Below are 10,758 nucleotides of genomic sequence, written 5' to 3'. Positions count from 1 at the left end.
GAGTTGCCTACTTAAATTAGAGTCAACCTGAATGATGTGGTTGGAGACAAGCTTTCAGGACCTTCATTTGTGGATGTGGCACAATTCAAAATGAGAAGAAATGGCAGCAAACATCCATTTGTAATAGAAACGTGGAATGTATGAAGTATGGATTTAGGAAATCTGGAAAAGGTCAAAAATGAAGCGGAATGTATAAACATCAATATCCTAGGCATAAACATATGTATCCTAGGGCTGGTATTGGCCACTTTGAATTGAACAATCGTATGGTCTACTATACTAGGAATGACAACTTGAAGAGGAATGGTGTTGCATTCATTGCCAAAAAAGAATATTTCAAGATCTTTTTGGTCTTTAAAAAGGCAGGAAAGAAAGAAAAGACCAAAATGGATGTCAGAAGAGACTCTGAAACTTGCTCTTGAATGTCTAGTAGCTCAAGGAAAAGGAAGAAAAGATGAAGTAAAAGAGTTGAACAGAAGATTTCAAAAGGTTACTTGAAAACACAAAGTAAAGTATTACAATGACCTGTGGAAAGACCTGGAGATAGAAAAGCCAAAGGGAAGAACACCCTTGGCGTTTCTCAAGCTGAAAGAACTGAAGAAAAAATTAAAGCATCAAGTTGCAATAGTGAAGGATTCCATGGGGAAAATATTAAACGATGCAGGAAGCATCAAAGGAAGATAGAAGGAATATACAGAGTCATCATACTAAAAAGAATTATTTGACTTTCAACTATTTTAGGAGGTAGCAAATGATCAGTTACCGATGATACTAAAGGAAGAAGTCTAAGCTGCAATGAAGGCATTGGCAAAAATAAAGCTACAGGAATTGACAGAATATCAGTTGAGATGTTTCACACAATGGATGCAGTGCTGAAAGTGCTCACACGTCTATGGCAAGAAATTTGGAAGACAAGGACCTGGCCATTCCCCTGGAAGAAATACATATTTATGCCTATTCCCCAGAAAGGTGATCCAACCAAATGTGGAAATTATCGAACAATATCGTTAATATCACACACAAATAAAGTTTTGCTGAAGATCATTCAAAAGTGGCTGCAGCAGTATATTGACGGGACTGCCAAAATTCAAGCTGGATTCAGATAAGGACGTGGAACAAGGGTTATCATTGCTGATGTCAGGTGGATCATGGCTGATACCGGAAATACCTGAAAGATGTTTATCTGTGTTTTATTGACTATGCAAAGGCATTTGGCTGTGTGGATCATATCAAATTATGGATAACATTGTGAAGAATGGGAATTCCAGAACACTTAATTGTGACCCTGAGGAACCTGTACGTAGATCCAGAGACAGTTGTTCGAGCAGAACAAAGAGATACTGCATCGTTTAAAGTCAGGAAAGGTATATGTCTGGGTTATATCCTTTCACCATACATATTCAATCTGTATGCTGGACAAATAATCCGAGAAGTTGAACTGTAGGAAGAACGGGGCATCAAGATTGGAGGAAGGCTCATTAACAACCTTCATCATGCAGATGACACAACCTTGGTTGCTGAAAGTGAAGAACTTGAAGCACGTACTGATAAAGATCAGAGACCACAGTTTTCAGTATGGGTTACAGCTCAACATGGAGGCAACAAAAAATCTTCACAACTGGACCGAGAAACAACATCATGATAAAGGGAGAAAAGATTGAAGTTGTCAAGGATTTCGTTTTACTTGGATCCACAATCAACACCCATGGAAGCAGCTGTTAAGAAATCAAAGGACACATTGCAATGGGCAAATCTGCTGCAAAAGACCTCTTTAAAGTGATGAAAAGCAAAATGTTGAAGACTAAAGTGGGCCTGACCCAAGCCATGGTGTTTTCAATAGCTCCATGTACATAGGAAAGCTGGATGATGATTAAGGAAGACTGAAGAAGAACTGACGTCTTTGAACTGCGACATCAGCAAAGAATATGGAATATACCATGGACTGCCAAAAGAGTGAACAAATCTCTCTTGGAACAAGTACAACCAGAATGCTCCTTGAAAGCAAGGATGGAGAGACTACATCTTACACACTTTGGAAACGTTCTCAGGAGGGATAAGTCCCTGGAGAAGGGCGTCATGCTCGGTAAAGTAGAGAGTCAGAGAAAAAGAGGAAGGAGATGGATTGACACAGTGGCTGCAACAATGGGCTCAAGCATAACACAGATTTTGAGGATGGCACAGGACTGGGCAGTGTTTCATTCTGTTATACATAGGGTCTCTATGAGTTAGAACTGACTCAACAGCACCTAACAACAACAACATTTATATAATTTTGAAGTATGTGGGTAAGTCCTTGCTAAGGAGAATATGTCACTAAGAATTTATGATAGTTGTACAATCTTTTCGAGTAGAACTACAGAGAAAATTTACAAAATAAGGATACACAACAGAGAAGACACACCATGTATTTATATCCAAAATATATATATGTATCCTACCATGGAAACTCTGGTGGTGTAGCAATTAAGAGCTCTGCTGCTAGCTAAAAGGTTGACGGTTCAAATCTACCAGGTGCTCCTTGGAAACCCTATGGAGCAGTTCTACTCTGTCTTATAGGGTTGCTAGGAGTCGAAATTGACTTGATGGCAACGGGTTTGGATTTTTTTGGTCAATAAATAGGAAGACAATAAACCCAATGGAAAGTGAACAAAGGTTATAAATAGGCAATTCAGGAACAAGAAATAAAAATACTGAAAATATATTCAATCTCTATATGAATCAAAGTATATGAAAATATAAAAATAGATGATTTATGCATTAAGCACTTACAAGTAAGAATCCCTTGTAATACAAAGGTTGAACACTCAGCTGCTATCCCAAAAAGTTGGTGGTTAGAACCCACCCAGCAGCTCCAGGGGAGAAAGACGTAGCAATCTGCTCCAGTAGAGATTACAGCCTTGAACACCCTGTGGGGCAGTTCTACTCCATCGAATAGGGTTGCTCTCTGTGAGTTGGAATCAACTTGAAGGCAACTAACGATAGCAGCATATCTCAATTAGCATGCTAAACTCTCTTATACATTATCTCATTGTAATTTTTATAATAGCCTATGACAGGACTATTAGTCTTCTCATTTTATGGGTGAAGAGACCAATGTTCAGAAAGCTGCATTAAAATTTGTGAGTTTGCAAAGAAAATGAATCTGTTTAATCTAAAAACCCAGGCACTGTGATCTCTAAGCTACAGTGTCTTTGCCGTTAAATAAATTGACATTATTTTGTCTTTCTGCTTATAAAATTTTTGAATGACCAATAATATCCAGTTTTGACTCAAATGTGAAGAAAAGGGCTCATTCCTACCTGTAGGAGAATTTTTTAAGTATCTGGTAAAATTTAAAACTCACAGCTGTCAGTTTTACACGTATCTAAATGTATGCATAAAGATGCATTGTAACATCATAAGTAATAATGTGAAATTTGTCACAATCTAATCCCCTAAATCTTAAATCAGCAAAGTAATTGTTAAATTACATGCAAGTCACCTCTGGTTTCTATGCAACTGTTACAAAAAAAAACTTGATAAGGAATGATATCTGTTACATATTACACACTAAGAAAAAGATAATTATAGAGTATTTGGCATCATATAACGGCATTAATGTATAATAGCAACAGGAACAAATCTTCAAGTGTGTGAATGGGAGTGCTCCCATATTACTCCAGATAGAGAAAAAACATCTCGAGAACACACTATAAACTCTTAATACTGGCTAATTTGAAGATTGGAGTAAAAATGGAGGATTCGTTGGAAATATTAGGGCCATTCAAAATGCCACTCTATACTACTGTCGCCTTGATTCTTGTAACATTAAGCAAGTATTAGATTTAAAATTAAAAAAGGAAAATCAAAACTGAATTTTCAAGTACTCTTCTGATATTCAAAGATATTGAAATCCCTTATTTTATTTATGTATTCATTCATTTTGCCTTATGCTGGTGGATATATATGAATGAATAAAACATAGGTAGCACTCCCACATTAGGGTCCGCTGTGGTGTAGTTTGGTCCTGGATTTCACCAGACCCAAGGGACTGAGAAGAAATGATCTCTTGAGTGTAGAACAAGTGCCATATGCATATCAGGAAAATTATACACAGTCAAAGGGAGACTAGGTTGATGGTACAAGCTGATTGGTGTGTTTTTATTTTTATTTTTGTCTCGTTATATTGCTTAGCTTTCCAGAAAACTCTGTGTTATGACCTCATTTACAGTTCTGGAATTTATCTCTTCTTGCACCTTTCCTTTCAACACGCTAATCTCTGGGGAGTTTATTCAGTGACCAGAGAAGGTAAAATTGTTTTATTTTGGGGCAGTGCTAAATCTTCATCTTACCCAGAGAGCTTTGAAATGCTTAAACTTCTAGTCTCTTAAAGCATTATTCCCTGGACATTTACCTAAAGAACTCTTAGTGTTACAATAAGTAGCTCTTATTGGAGTTCAGGTCTAGAGCAATGTGTTTTTGTGGAAAGATAAGAGAAATTTATGTTACTTATAACAAAGGCTGCTAACAAACTGACATGGAGTCCAGTCTGTGTTTTCTTTATGCTAGAGGCTCTTCTGTGATAGAGGCAAGGATGGACCAAGTGACAAAAAGTTCCCCTGAAGGACATTATGCATGTATTATTTTTCATTTTTTAAATAAATTAAGAAAAATCCAGGATAATATTTCTGACTGGAACCATCAGACATATCACAAAAGTGAGTATGTTTCTTACTATCAATGAAATGTTTGTGCCATCCATAGTTTGATTTTGTTGGAATAAATTGCAGGGAGTTCCAAATTATCCCTTTAACATATTTAGTATTATTAATTATATATATAATATGTTTCAGCCATTGTTGAAAACATGGAAATACATTCTCTGCCCTTTGATATGCCATATTTTGCTGATATGTTAATGACCACATGTGCATATTCCTAAAGAAAGAGAGTGTTGATTGCCGGAAAAAGAAAAAAGGATAAAGAAGAAAAGAAGGCATAATATCATCTTAGACACTCCTCACCCATCAGTAATACTAATTGTTGAGTTAGGCAGAAGGGAACATCTTTCTACATGTTACCTTCATCAGTGCTGTCTTACCAGTTCATGCTATAAAAAATGAGAAAGAGATTAATACTAGAAACATTACTGAGAACTTATACACAGATACAATTCTGGTTGTCAACGATACAGCAGTGGAAAAAAAACCAATAAAAATCGCTGAGCTTACATTTTAGCAATTTCTGTTTTCTCTATAGTAAATCCTAAAATATCGACTCACTGGGTGTGTGTGCGTGTGTATATATATATATATATTTTATATAGATAGATCCTGTAATCAGTCTTCTAAAAAGGAGACAACGAGATATTTGGCATCAAAAATTTCTTTATGAGTTCATTCTTGTCCTCTGTCAGGTTTAAGACCAAACAGAATAGTAGTAAAAAAAAAAAAAAAAATCCATTTAATAATTGTTAATTTTAATAAAAAACACAAACAATGATACCACTAATCATGTTGTAGAAATATATTAACGATAGGCTCTATCTATGTGAGTATTGATTCATCTCTCTGGTTTCTGTTTTCTTTCCCATTAATGAAAACTAAACTTTACTCTTGTTTACAATCAAGGTCATTCTAGTGATGTTTATGCCATTGGAAAACACCTTTATTTGCGTTGATTGTATTTAAAATAAAGGTATTAAGAATAAAAATAGTTTCAGGTACTATTAGGTTCAGGGATCGCGATTGGGTTCCAATTACCACCAAAGCCCTAGTAAACAATAAAATCTTTTTGTTTTGTTTTTGTCTTTTTTCCTTAAATTTATTGTACTTTGGATGGAGATTTACAGGACAAACTAATTTCTCATTAAACAGTACACACATTGTTCTATGACACTGGTTAAGAACCCTACAACATTAGACAAGAAGATTTTTAAATTTTGGCACCAGGATAAATACTCAAAATTAGATTCATTCCTAAAATCATACAATCTTCAAAGCTGGAAAACAATGTTTCAGTATATAAACTATAGACATAATTCATTAATGTTGGTGTGGAAGTTTAGGATTCAAAGATATACTGAAAATATAGAAAATTTGACTCTATGTAGAGGTTATACACACTGACATTGATTTGGGTTTTAACATAGGTCTGTGAATACATTTTCTTTTCAAAGAGGCTCTAAGAAAATTTTCCATTTTAATAAGGGTGACAAGATATTGGAAAAGAGCTGAAAGAGAAAAAAGGGTCCATTGTTTAGTGTCATTGGGGTTATTAATACTGATATTTAAATCTTTAATGTTTGCTCATTATGTTTTGTTTTTCAGCAATAGATTTTGCTTAAAGAGGAAAATACATCGGTATGAGAAATCACACAATGATTACAGAGTTTGTACTCTTGGGCATATCAGACGACCCAAAACTTCAGGCTGTGGTCTTTATCTTTTTATTTATAGCTTATGTATTAAGTGTCACAGGCAACCTGACCATCATCATCCTCACCTTGATAGACTCTCATCTAAAGACGCCTATGTACTACTTCCTCTGGAACTTCTCCTTCTTAGAAATTACGTTCACTACTGTGTCTATCCCCAGGTTTCTGGGGGCAGTCATTACTAAAGTCAAGACCATTTCTTACAACAATTGTTTAGCTCAATTATTTTTCTTTACCTTTATGAGCGTGTCTGAATTTTTTCTTCTACCTGCCATGTCTTATGATCGTCATGTTGCCACCTGCAAGCCCCTTCATTACACCACCATCATGAAGAAGAAAATATGTACCCTGCTTGTTCTTTGTGCATGGCTGGGAGGATTCCTGACCATTTTCCCATCACTCATGCTTATGCTCCGGTTAGATTTCTGTTCTTCCAATGTCATTGACTACTTCCCTTGTGACCACTTCCCGGTCTTACAACTCTCACGCACAGATACCTGGCCTTTAGAGATGATTGGCTTTTACCTTGCTTTTGTTACTTTGCTATTCACATTGGCATTAGTGATTCTATCCTACTCGCGCATCGTTATCACCACTCTGAGAATCCCTTCTGCCAGTCACAGGAAGAAGGCTTTCTCCACTTGTTCTTCTCATATGATTGTCATTTCCATCTCTTATGGCAGCTGCATATTCATGAATGTCAAGCCTTCAGCAAAAGAAGAGCATCACTGACCAAAGGAGTAGCAATTCTCAACACTTCCATTGCCCCCATGCTCAACCCCTTCATTTACACCCTGAGGAACCAGCAAGTAAAACTCGCCTTCAAAGACTTGATCCATAAAATAGGATTTCCAGAAAATAAATGAAAGTATTTATTGGCATGAATGAATGTTATTATGAAGGTTCAATAAAGAATAAATGAAATTCTAGTCTTCTTCTAATCTTCACTATCCTAAATCCATCTCTCCTTTACCCCTAATTGCAAACTCAAATGCTTAAACTTTTTTTTTAACGCCGAAGGGTCTATGTTGTGCCTTCCTTTAAAACTTTCAGTAAATTCCATGTAATCATTGATTTATCATTCTGAACAGAAAACCAGTGACTATAATATGTAATCCATTTGGCTAATTATCCTGAACTTTAAAAATGTTTTACATTGTAATCGCTTAAAAGAGCAGTTTTAATTAACTAATTAATTAATTTAATTAATTAATTTAATTATATTTTCTCTGTTACTAGCACAATAAAGTAGTTTCTTCTTAGAAATTATATGAAATATGAAATTTGACACCATGTTTTTGACACTATCTGCAGTGTCTGTACAATTATTTCCACTTATCTGATGGACTTGGGTATTATTTCCTGCTTACAAGTAATTTAAAATTCATAAATACTCTGTTTCCTAGTTATGTTGATCTCTGACTTTTTATAATCTCCTCGTTATCTGTATTTGTTTTTGAAAATGTATAACAAAGATGAATATTTAGGGAGCCACTATTACTATTATATAACCTGGAAGTCTGATTGATGTGTAATAAATAATAGCTGTTCTGTAGAGAATACCTACTCTGTGCATTTACTCAACTAGGTAAGTTCTATACTATATTTTATTTACTAGGTATATGGCATATTAAACATGATTATCTTCCTTTTAAAAATGTGTAAATTCATTCTCAATTTGAGTAACTTGCTTGAGGCGACTGAGCTATAGTATCTAGTGTGATAGCCTGAAGTAAAAAACAAAAGAAACAACAGAAGAAACAAAAGCTTGAGTTTGTTCTAGTTTTATACATAGTTGGAACTCTGAAACTACCCATAGACTTTGTATAGATTCCGAAGAATCTGAACAATTTTTTTTTATTATTCAAATTATCTAATTTGAGTGTAAGTATATTATTGAAGGTAGGCAGGGAAGATACTAACTCCGATTATTATTTTGGAATATAAGGTATAACATTATTCAATCAAAATAAGGTACACTCTTCATTTTGCTATTGCTGGTGAGCAGTAGTGGAGTGATCACAAAAAAAGCATAAAGTATTAGCAGCATATGGCAGCAAAAATTTGTATTAGAAGGCAGATTAAAAATAATAAGATTCATATATGTATTTATTATAACGTGGTAGATTCTTAGCTTTAAAAAATGGCATAGATTATTGAGAAGAAATCTGAATTTGGAGATAAGATATTTGGTTTCTGGTCTTTGTCTGGGGCGGGTAGGGCAGGGGAATCAAGGGGAAAAACTTCAGACTTAACTGTTGTTGTTAGATTTTATTCCCTGTCTCGCAGGTTCTCTTTTCCAATTTCAATACTAATGTGTATTATGTTTTATATTCCTTAGTGTTTTGTATACATTCCTCTTCTGATAATTTTGATTCCCTGAATTAATCCCCTTGAGCCAGTGGCAATTCAAATAGATAAAACGTTAAGTATGTGTGCAAGTAAAACCTATGTAGAGACCATGTCATAGAGTTTCAAAACACCTTCTGACATTTTTCCTATTTTATATTTTTGCTCCTTTCTCAATCTCTGCAATTATATATTCCTCAAGGGTAAAATGAGACTTATCTGTAATAGGGCATTATGAGATCCTATGTTAAGTGGGAAGGGGAGGGGATGGTTTCAGGAATGCTGGCTTCCCTGGATTACAACGATGGCATTTTTACTATCCTAGGCATTCTGAGTGTGTGTGAAACTATATGAATAGCAGAGGTAAGTGGGGCATATAAAAAAAAAATGAAAATTCCCTATTCTTAGGATTGATTCATTTTGTATCAACTTTTAATGAAATGAAATAGGTTATAATTTAAAACCAAATATATTAAAAAGAATTTTTAGAAAGTTGAGTATTATTTTATTGTATCAACTTATTTATTACCCATTAATTAAAAGCAGACAACTGCTGTCTCTATGTCTGTGTCTCTAATTGTACATAGGCTATGCAGTTTAAGGGAGCAGAATTGCATTTCAGGCAGTCTGACATTACATTTAACACTTTTTAGCTTTATATATAGCTATATGAATTTATTAAGTCTCATAATTTCTCCCAGCCTTAGTTTTTTCATTTAAGAATAAAGATAAAAATTTCACAGCAATTGTTACAAAGAATAAATGAGATAAATTATAAAATCTTTAGTCTTTCACTGAAATAGTGCCTTTGAAAATTCACAAACATGAATATCTTTTCCAAAGTTGAGCATTTATTCCAATTAAAAACAAATTTAATTAAACCATTACTTTTAAACACCTATTTTGTATGATATAATTTATGAAGCACTTTCAGTTATGGTATTTCAATTAATTCTCAAAAACGCCCTTGACATTTCCACATCATTTTTAAAAGAAATTCAGTAACTCACTAAAAGTCACAAATCCATGACATGGCCTCTTTGAATTTTTAATGCACGTCTATCCACAAAGCCCATATATTTTCTAGGATAATAAATTGAGCTTATAATACCAAAAATTGAAAATTAATATTGTTTTGATACTATAAATTTATGAATAATTATTTCCTTTTCTTGTTTCCCTGGGAGGGAAGTGGTTAAGAGCTATGGCTGCTAACCAAAAGGTTGGCAGTTTGAATCCACAGCCACTCCTTGGAAGCCCTATGGGGCAGTTCTACTCTGTCCTGAAAGGTCGCTATGAGTCGGAATTGACTTGATGGCAATGGGTATCTTGTTTCTGTGTGAAATGGTCTGTTATATTATAGGTGGCAAATTAATGAACTGAAAGTGTGAGGTTACAAGTTGATATCCTCCATAAACTCTTACATGTATGAATGTTATTGTTTCTGAAGTTATTATTAAATGTGACTTTGGAATGTCTATTTGCCTTTAATTTGTTTCTATACACACTGGTATAAAATCTGAGACATGAACCTGCTCATCTTTATTGAAATGAAGAAATATTAATTATTCAACTTTTTCCAGGGAAACAATAAAATTTCTATGAAAAATGGTAAAAAAAAAATTTTTTTCTAATAAAACAATTCTGCCAGCAAGCCAACTCCATCCTCTGTGGAGACTTTGTTTCATTCGGGAAGAGGAAAGGTCTCAGATGAGCCCCGTGTTATTCAAAGCCAATAATGATTGAGCAGTGCCAAATGTATATTTTAGTGTAATTATGAAGCTACGTTGAATGTTGCTCACAACACTATATTAGACTCTTTTCCTTTTTCTAATGTATTAGCTTAAACACTAAACAAATCTTTAAATTCAGTAACGTAAAAAGAAACAGGGTGACATGGTCAGTAAAGCAAATTGCTTTGGAGATTCGCTCTGTCCTTGTTTTTCTAATGGCCTTTAATGAGACTTAACTAAAGAAGAGAGAACTGAGTGAAC

At 34.4% G+C, this 10,758-nt stretch overlaps 1 pseudogene; it reads left to right on the top strand.

Moving 5' to 3' along the window:
- The first annotated feature begins 5,928 nt into the window (after positions 1 to 5,928).
- On the top strand, positions 5,929 to 7,353 carry LOC100665735 (olfactory receptor 6C3-like; annotated as a pseudogene).
- Positions 7,354 to 10,758: the final 3,405 nt, after the last annotated feature.

Source organism: Loxodonta africana, chromosome 26 (genome assembly GCF_030014295.1).
Source record: "Loxodonta africana isolate mLoxAfr1 chromosome 26, mLoxAfr1.hap2, whole genome shotgun sequence".
Classification (NCBI taxonomy): Eukaryota; Metazoa; Chordata; class Mammalia; order Proboscidea; family Elephantidae; genus Loxodonta; species Loxodonta africana.
Note: the sequence above shows the minus strand (reverse complement) of the source record. Positions and strands in the feature narration are given on the sequence as shown.